Below are 8,240 nucleotides of genomic sequence, written 5' to 3' on the forward strand. Positions count from 1 at the left end.
CTTCTTCAAGTCGGGGGGTAAATAGATACAGTCTTACGATGATGAGTAAAGTTCAGTTCAGTTTGTGGTGTTGAGTTGACTAGTGATGGAGAGAGAGAGAGAGGGAGAGATTTGAGTCTTCAGGTGAGCTGATGCCGTCGATCTTCCCGTTGTCCTTCGAAATCCTTTAGAAGTCACCGACTGTGACCACAACAAAGGGGACCGTTCTTCTGTGGTGGAGCTATCAACCCAGGCGAGGGTTGGACACAAATAACTCCCCACTGGTCACACCTTCTCCACACTGCAAGAGCCACTGATCGATCCTCCAAAACCCACTTTTTCTGTGGGCACAACAAAGCTCATTCAGTGTCCAAAATCATGTGTCTGAGGTCTATCATCTGACCTTCTATTTATCTCCCTGTACTAAGTACCAACTGTCATTCAAACAGCTCCTCTCTTCGCTGTCTGTAAGAACGTACAAGCAGGCAATGTCCTTGGGAAAGTATAAACAAAACTGTGAGTACTCTTCGTCCCTCTCCCTCTCCCTCTCCCTCTCCCTCTCCCTCTCCCTCATGTCGGTGTTAAATAACTCTGTCTCTCTCTTTTCAAAAGCACGGTTCATAGGGATAATTCAGGACCCCGTCTCAGCAGACATATTTAGCTGTGGCTACTGCAATCTTTCTTGAAGATGATAATGATTATGACAACTTAAGTATTGTATTTATACTGCTGTTTCAATGACACATTTAGCAGTGAAGCTGGGCTACTAAGTTTGAGCAACACACATCAAAGTTGCTGATGAACACAGGAGGCCAGGCAGCATCTCTAGGAAGAGGTACAGTCGACGTTTCAGGCCGAGACCCTTCGTCAGGACTAACTGAAGGAAGAGTTAGTAAGAGATTTGAAAGTGGGAGGGGGAGGGGGAGATCCAAAATGATAGGAGAAGACAGGAGGGGGAGGGATGGAACCAAGAGCTGGCAAAGGGGATATGAGAGGATCATGGGACAGGAGTTCCGGGGAGAAAGACAAAGGGGGGGGGAACCCAGAGGATGGGCAAGGGGTATTGGAGAAAGTCCACATTGACATCCGCCTTTTCAAGGATGACTCCTCAGGCGTATGAAGGGTCATGACCTAGAGCCACAACACAGGTTTCTCGTACATACGGGCTGCTCAGTGCATCTCATCATGCCTGCCATCAATAACTTGCCTTGTGGGCTTCTAAGCCATAGTAATTCCAGTGTTCATCTAGATCATTAAAGATTGTGAGACTGCACCCTTGCACCATCCACTAAAGCAGTGTATTCTAGATTCAGATTACCCACTGGATGAAAAAAATACTTCAGATCCCCTCGAACAATGATAGTTAATTTATTAAGGAAGGAGGCACCCACTGGCAATGGTGGCAGTTGTTTGTCCTATCCACCGGTGACAGGAAATCTGTGCGGGACAACGTTTAAAGTGGAAAAGCCATTGCGTTGGGACAGTTCCAGTCTCTCCATTTCAGCTGTCTGGGTACAAGTAGTCATCACAACTGGTTGCAGTGGATGACTAGGACTTCTTTTGTGCCTCATCATGCCCTTTGCTTTCCACATAGCATTGCAGAACCACCTTCCTCGCCATTGGATCTCACTGTAGATCTCATCTGCCCAGTCTGCCAGGGCTGACTTGTACATTAGGACAGACATGTCCATAATTCACTGGGGTGTGAGGCCCACTGGCTGCCCTCACCTGGGTGAGAGTGCCAGTCAAAGCAATGTACCAGGGTGTGGCCACTGTCACATGCAAACAGCTACTTGGTGCCATAAGTGAGAGCTAAGTGTCCAGTTAGGACCAAAGGTGAGTTAACTGCCCTAGATTGGACATAAACCTCTTCATCAGGAAGTACTACACGTCCCTGGACACCCCACATACCCCAACCCACTGAGTACTTCGTAAAGAAACTCCCTAAGTGCTGTTCTGCTATGAGATGAGTATCCTTGACTCAATCCGACATCAAACTTAGCAGCGCAAACAACAGGAATTCTGCAGATGCTGGAAATTCAAGCAACACACCAAAGTTGCTGGTGAACGCAGCAGACCAGGCAGCATCTCTAGGAAGAGGTACAGTCGACGTTTCAGGCTGAGACCCTTCGTCAGGACTTATTGAAGGAAGAGTTAGTAAGAGATTTGAGAGGGGGAGGGGGAGATCCAAAATGATAGGAGAAGACAGGAGGGGGAGGGATGGAGCCAAGAGCTGGACAGGTGATAGGCAAAGGGGATATGAGAGGATCATGGGACAGGAGGTCCGGGGAGAAAGACAAGGTGGGGGGGGGAAACCCTGAGGATGGGCAAGGGGTATATTCAGAGGGAGAAAAAGGAGAGCGAGAGAAAGAATGTGTATAAAAATAAATAACGGATGGGGTACAAGGGGGAGATGGGGCATTAGCGGAAGTTAGAGAAGTCGATGTTCATGCCATCAGGTTGGAGGCTACCCAGACGGAATATAAGGTGTTGTTCCTCCAACCTGAGTGTGGCTTCATCTTTACAGTAGCAGAGGCTGTGGATAGACATGTCAGAATGGGAATGGGATGTGGAATTAAAATGTGTGGCCACTGGGAGATCCTGCTTTCTCTGGCGGACAGAGCGTAGGTGTTCAGCAAAGCAGTCTCCCAGTCTGCATCGGGTCTCGCCAATATATAGAAGGCCACATCGGGAGCACCGGACGCAGTATATCACCCCAGCCGACTCACAGGTGAAGTGTCACCTCACCTGGAAGGACTATCTGGAGCCCTGAATGGTGGTAAGGGAGGAAGTGTAAGGGCATGTGTAGCACTTGTTCCGCTCTTATCCACTGATGTCCCTGGGGTGTCAGGGAGGGTATATGGGGTGTCAGGGAGGGGTAGCACCTCTGGTGGGGGAACATGTCGCGTCCTTTTCAGGGCGGTTTGTCCACCTTTGGTCCCCACCTGGCACTCAGCTCTCACCTGTGGCTCCCCGTAGCAGTTTGCATGCAACAGCGGCCACACCCCGGGCAATGGCTTCGACAAGCCGGCTAAACCAGGTGTGGGTAGCCGACGGGTCTCAAACCCTCGGTGAGATAGGGAGTTGTCTACCCCAGCATGCGAAGACAGACTCCGGCCGATTGAGCGGACGAGACCAATGGAAGGTCCAACGGTTAAGAAGGCGGTCTCTGCAAGCGTCGTGGAATGTGTAGAGCAGGACAAGACACAGAAGACGTCCTGGTCATCCACTGCGCCTAGTCCCATCTTTGGGACAAAATTCAGCACAAAGTTCTTGGTCTACTGAATAGCAGTGATTTCTGTATTTCTGGATGCTCTTAAGATTTAAACTGCTTTACAGTTGGCACCGTTTAAATTAATGGAGAGATGACACTAAAGGTGTCTCTGCAACTATCCTCAAATGCAAAACCTAACTGCTGGAGGAACTTGGTGGGTCAGGCAGCATCTGTAGAGGGAAATGGACAGTTGATGTTTGTGTCGAGACCCTTTATTTGTTCTGGATTCCAACATCTGCAGTCAGTGTGTTTCAATTATTCAAATGGACTAGCAGCATAAATTAAATTGACAGTTAAATCTTCTTCCACACCAAGTTCATCAGCATCGTAGTCCTAGTGACAAATGGTTGACTCATTATGTGTTTCTCCTGTCTGGGGGCAGATTCTATCCTGAGTTCTTGCAGCAAGAGGTTACCAGGTGGACAAAGAAAAAGATTGTATAATGTTCTCAAAACCTTTATGAAAAGGTGCGACTCATCAACTAACTACCGGAATCCCTGATCTGTGATCACTCAAAGTGGATAAAAGCATTCAGGACGACATTGAAATCCCTAGTTATGCATCAGGAACACAGAAGTCCAGTGTAAAAAAAACATAGGAAAAGCTCCCTAGCTACATACCTTTGCAGAGTCTGTAGGTTCCAATTTAGCTCCACCTAATACCTCGTTACACAGGGTTAGAGTGAGAACAAGTCATTCTCTCGAAGAATAGCCTAAGAAGATATTATCTTGAATATTGACAGGGTGAATTCACTTTGTTTCCAGTACATCTCCCAGTTCACTTCACATACGCAATGTTGTCCAACACTGTATATTTTGGGTAGCCAATCCTTGCAAAATTGGTTTGTTTATTCTGTCTGCCATTATGGCGGTAAGGTGATGTGTTGTCACCCCATGACTTGCACTAAAAATAGTGTTCAGTAAACTGAGGGTACTTAGAAATTTAGAGTGTTACATACCTCATGGATCTCTTGTGACTGTCTTGTGAGGATAATGTAATGGTCTTGCGAAGGTCACATGATGTAATTTTCCTACCGATGTGAGGTCACATGATGACCTGTTCTCACCAGGTATATAAGTGTAGACCCCTGATGATGTAGTTGGTTTTCCAATTAGAACGTTAGCCAGAGACTCCGCTCCGCTGTGTATTTGCTCTATGATGCAGCTTTGATTTAAAACGGAGTTTTACGTTCTATTGTAGGGTACAACAAAGTTGGGCCGGCAGTTTAACCAATCGCTGCCAGATTTGTTGATATACCTTTTCAGTATTATTGGAGAGTGAATACGGGAACCTGAAGGAGCTGTTCAGCGGTTTTGGATAGTATCGACCGTTATTGAATTCGTTCAAGAAAGAGTGATCTGCATGAGATGGCCTCTGCTAAAAAGCAGCAGAAAAGACTGTGCAGTATCTAGTATCCAGAGGGAAAGGTCAGTGCCTTTAAACCGTTTTATTTCCGTCGTCGTGAATCCTGCAGACAAGGCAGGATCTGGCTGGGATTGGTAGTGACATGGTGTCTTTGAGGAATTCTGTACTTTAGGAAAGTCTCTCCTAATTGACTGTATAAATCTCTTGGACTTTCAAATTTACCATTCTAAGAACTGTGTTTGAATTTACCACTTTAAGAACTGTTTTAGCATTTATCGCTTTAAGAACTAGTACTGAGTGGCGGTTTGTTAAATGGCTGCATAGCAGTTTACTTCCGGTTAAGATTTTCATTTGTTTTTTTTATATTGAGCAGAGTTGAATAAATGTTTATTTGTTTATAAAACCTGACTCAATTTTATATTCATTGTTGCCAATCACGTGACAAGAGATATATTTAAAAGCTTTGTTAGCAGCCCGCAACACATCACTGATGCCATCTTGTCATGAAATGCTTGGAATGAGAGAATTTGAATTAATATATCAGTTGCCACGGACTTTATAAAAACAGTTATAGACAAGTGTGTCCCAGAAAATCAGTCAGACATTTCCCTAACCAGAAGCCCTGGATGAACCACGGGATCTGCAGTCTGCTGAAGACCAGATCAGTAGGATTCAGGTCTGGCGACCAAGTAAAATAAGAGGTCCAGGTACAACGTATGGAAAGCAATTCTGGATCAAACTTGAATCACTGAAGGATTCTCAACAGCTGTGGCAAGGCTTGAATGCTATTGCCTCTTACAGCGTGAAACCAAGTGACATGGATGACAAGAAGGCTTCACTCCCAGATGAACTCCATGCCTTTTATGTTTGCTTTGACCGATGAAACATGGAGGAACCTTCATGAACTCCCACAGCCCCAGGTGACCCTATAACTGCAGTTTCTGAGGCCGATGTGAGAGCATCCACCAGGAGGGTGAATACACGGAAAGCATGCGGTCCAGCCGAGTTCTAAAGACCAGTGTTCGCCAACTGGCTGGAGTGTTCACTGAGATCTTTAGCCTCTTGCTTCAACAGGCTGAGGTACCCACATGCTTCAAACAGGCTTCAATTATACCAGTGCCCAAGAAGAACATGGTGACCTGTTCGATGATTATCTCCCAGTAGAACTTGCATCCACTGTGATGAAGTGCTTTGAGAGGTTGGTGATGAAACATATCAACTCCTGCCTGAGAAGTGACTTGGATCTATTCCAATTTATCTACCAGTGCAACAGGTCCATAGCAGATGCCATTTCATCGATCTTCACACAATCCTGGGCCATCTGAACAGCAAAGATTCATACATTAGAATGTAAACATGAGGAAATCTGCAGCAGGCCAGGCAGCATCTCTAGGAAGAGGGACAGTCGACGTTTCGGGCCGAGACGCTTCGTCAAGCCTAACTGAAAGAAGAGCTAGTAAGAGATTTGAAAGTGGGAGGGGGAGGGGGAGATTCAAAATGATAGGAGAAGACAGGAGGGGGAGGGATGGAGCCAAGAGCTGGACAGTTGATTGGCAAAAGGGATATGAGAGGATCATGGGACGGGAGGCCTAGGGAGAAAGAAAGGGGGAGGGGGAAGCCCAGAGGGTGGGTAAGGAGTATAGTGAGAGGGACAGAGGGAGAAAAAGGAGAGAGGGAAAAAGAATACATTTATAAAATAAATAACGGGTGGGGTACGAGGGGGAGGTGGTGCATTAACGGAAGTTTGAGAAGTCAATGTTCATGCCATCAGGTTGGAGGCTACCCAGATGGAACATAAGGTGTTGTTCTTCCAACCTGAGTGTGGCTTCAGCTTTACAGTATAGGAGGCCGTGGATATACTGCGTCCGGTGCTCCAGATGTGGCCTTCTATATATTGGCGTCGGGACTCCGTTTCGCTGACCACCTACGCTGTGTCCGCCAGAGAAAGCTGGATATCCCAGTGGCCACACATTTTAATTCCACGTCCCATTCCCATTCTGATATCTCTAAACGTCGACTGTACCTCTTCCTAGAGATGCTACCTGGCCTGCTGCATTCACCAGCAACTTTTATGTGTGTTGCTTGTATATCAGAATGTTCTTTCTTGTCTATAGCTTTGCTTTTAATACTATCACCCCCTCAAAATTAATCAATAAGCTTCAAGACTTTGGCCTCAATACCTCCTTGTGCAGTTGCATCCTTGATTTCCTCACTTGTAGACCACGGTCAGTTCGCATTGGCAACAATATCTCCTCCACAATCTCCAGCAGCACAGGTGTACCACAACCACTTACTCATTGTTGTCAGCGTCATCAAGACCAAAGAGATATTTATTGAATTCAGGAACAGAAAATTGTCCTCATTGGGGGATCAGAATGGAGAGGGTCAGCAGCTTTAAATTCCTTGTGTTTTCATTTCAAATGATCTGTTCTGGGTCCAGCACAGCACCTTTACTTCCCTGGAATTTTGTGAAGATTTGGCATGAGATATAAAACTTTGACAAGGTTCTAGAGATGTGTAACGGAGAGTCTACAGGTGTCCCCCACTTTACGAAAGTTCGCTTTACGCCACTTTGCTTTTACGAAAGACCTACACTAGTACCTGTTTTTGCTAACCGAAAGAAATCTGAAGAGGATTTTCGCTTTTACGAGAAAAGGTGCCTGCTCTAAACTGGTGTTTACCCCGAGAAAGACTACCATGACCATGAAGCCTTGTGCGTGCAGGTGTGTGCGCTTGCATGTATGTTCCGATTTTTTTTTTTCTCTACAAGTCAGTTTTGGCTAAATCTTCCCAATTCTGATAAGTGAAACCACACTGTGCATATATTATTTCTACTTTATATAGGCTGTGTATTTATCATAACATAGTCATAGTCATACTTTATTGATCCCAAGGGAAATCGGTTTTCGTTACAGTTGCACCATAATTAATTAAATAGTAATAAAACCATAAATAATTAAATAGGAATTTGTAAATTATGCCAGGAAATAAGTCCAGGACCAGCCTATTGGCTCAGGGTGTCTGACCCTCCAAGGGAGGAGTTGTAAAGTTTGATGGCCACAGGCAGGAATGACTTCCTAAGACGCTCAGTGTTGCATCTCGGTGGAATGAGTCTCATTCCTGCTTTTACTATAGGTTAGTGTTATTTTAGGTTTTATGTGCTATTTGGTGTGATTTGGTTTTTTTTTGGGTCTGGGAACGCTCAAAAATTTTTCCCGTATAAATTAATGGTAATTGCTTCTTTGCTTTATGCCATTTCGGCTTACAAAAGGTTTCATAGGAACACTGTACTTTCGGATAGCGGGGGAAACCTGTATTGACTGGCTGCATCACAGCCTGGTATGGAAACAGCAATGCCTTGAATGGAAAAAAAATTACAAAAATAGTGGATACACATCAGTCACAAAATAATTAAAAGGTTTTCAAAGTTCAATGTAAATTTATTATCCAAATACATACATGTCATCCTGTACAACCCTGAGATTTGTTTTCTTGCAGGCATACACAGTAAATCAAAGAAACATAATAGAATCAACGAAAGACTGCACGCAACAGGACGGGCAAAACAACCGATGTGCAAAAGATAACAAGCTGTGGAAATACAAAAGAAAAAAATAAGTAA

The sequence above is a fragment of the Mobula hypostoma genome, chromosome 7 (genome assembly GCF_963921235.1).
Source record: "Mobula hypostoma chromosome 7, sMobHyp1.1, whole genome shotgun sequence".
In the NCBI taxonomy this organism is placed as follows: Eukaryota; Metazoa; Chordata; class Chondrichthyes; order Myliobatiformes; family Myliobatidae; genus Mobula; species Mobula hypostoma.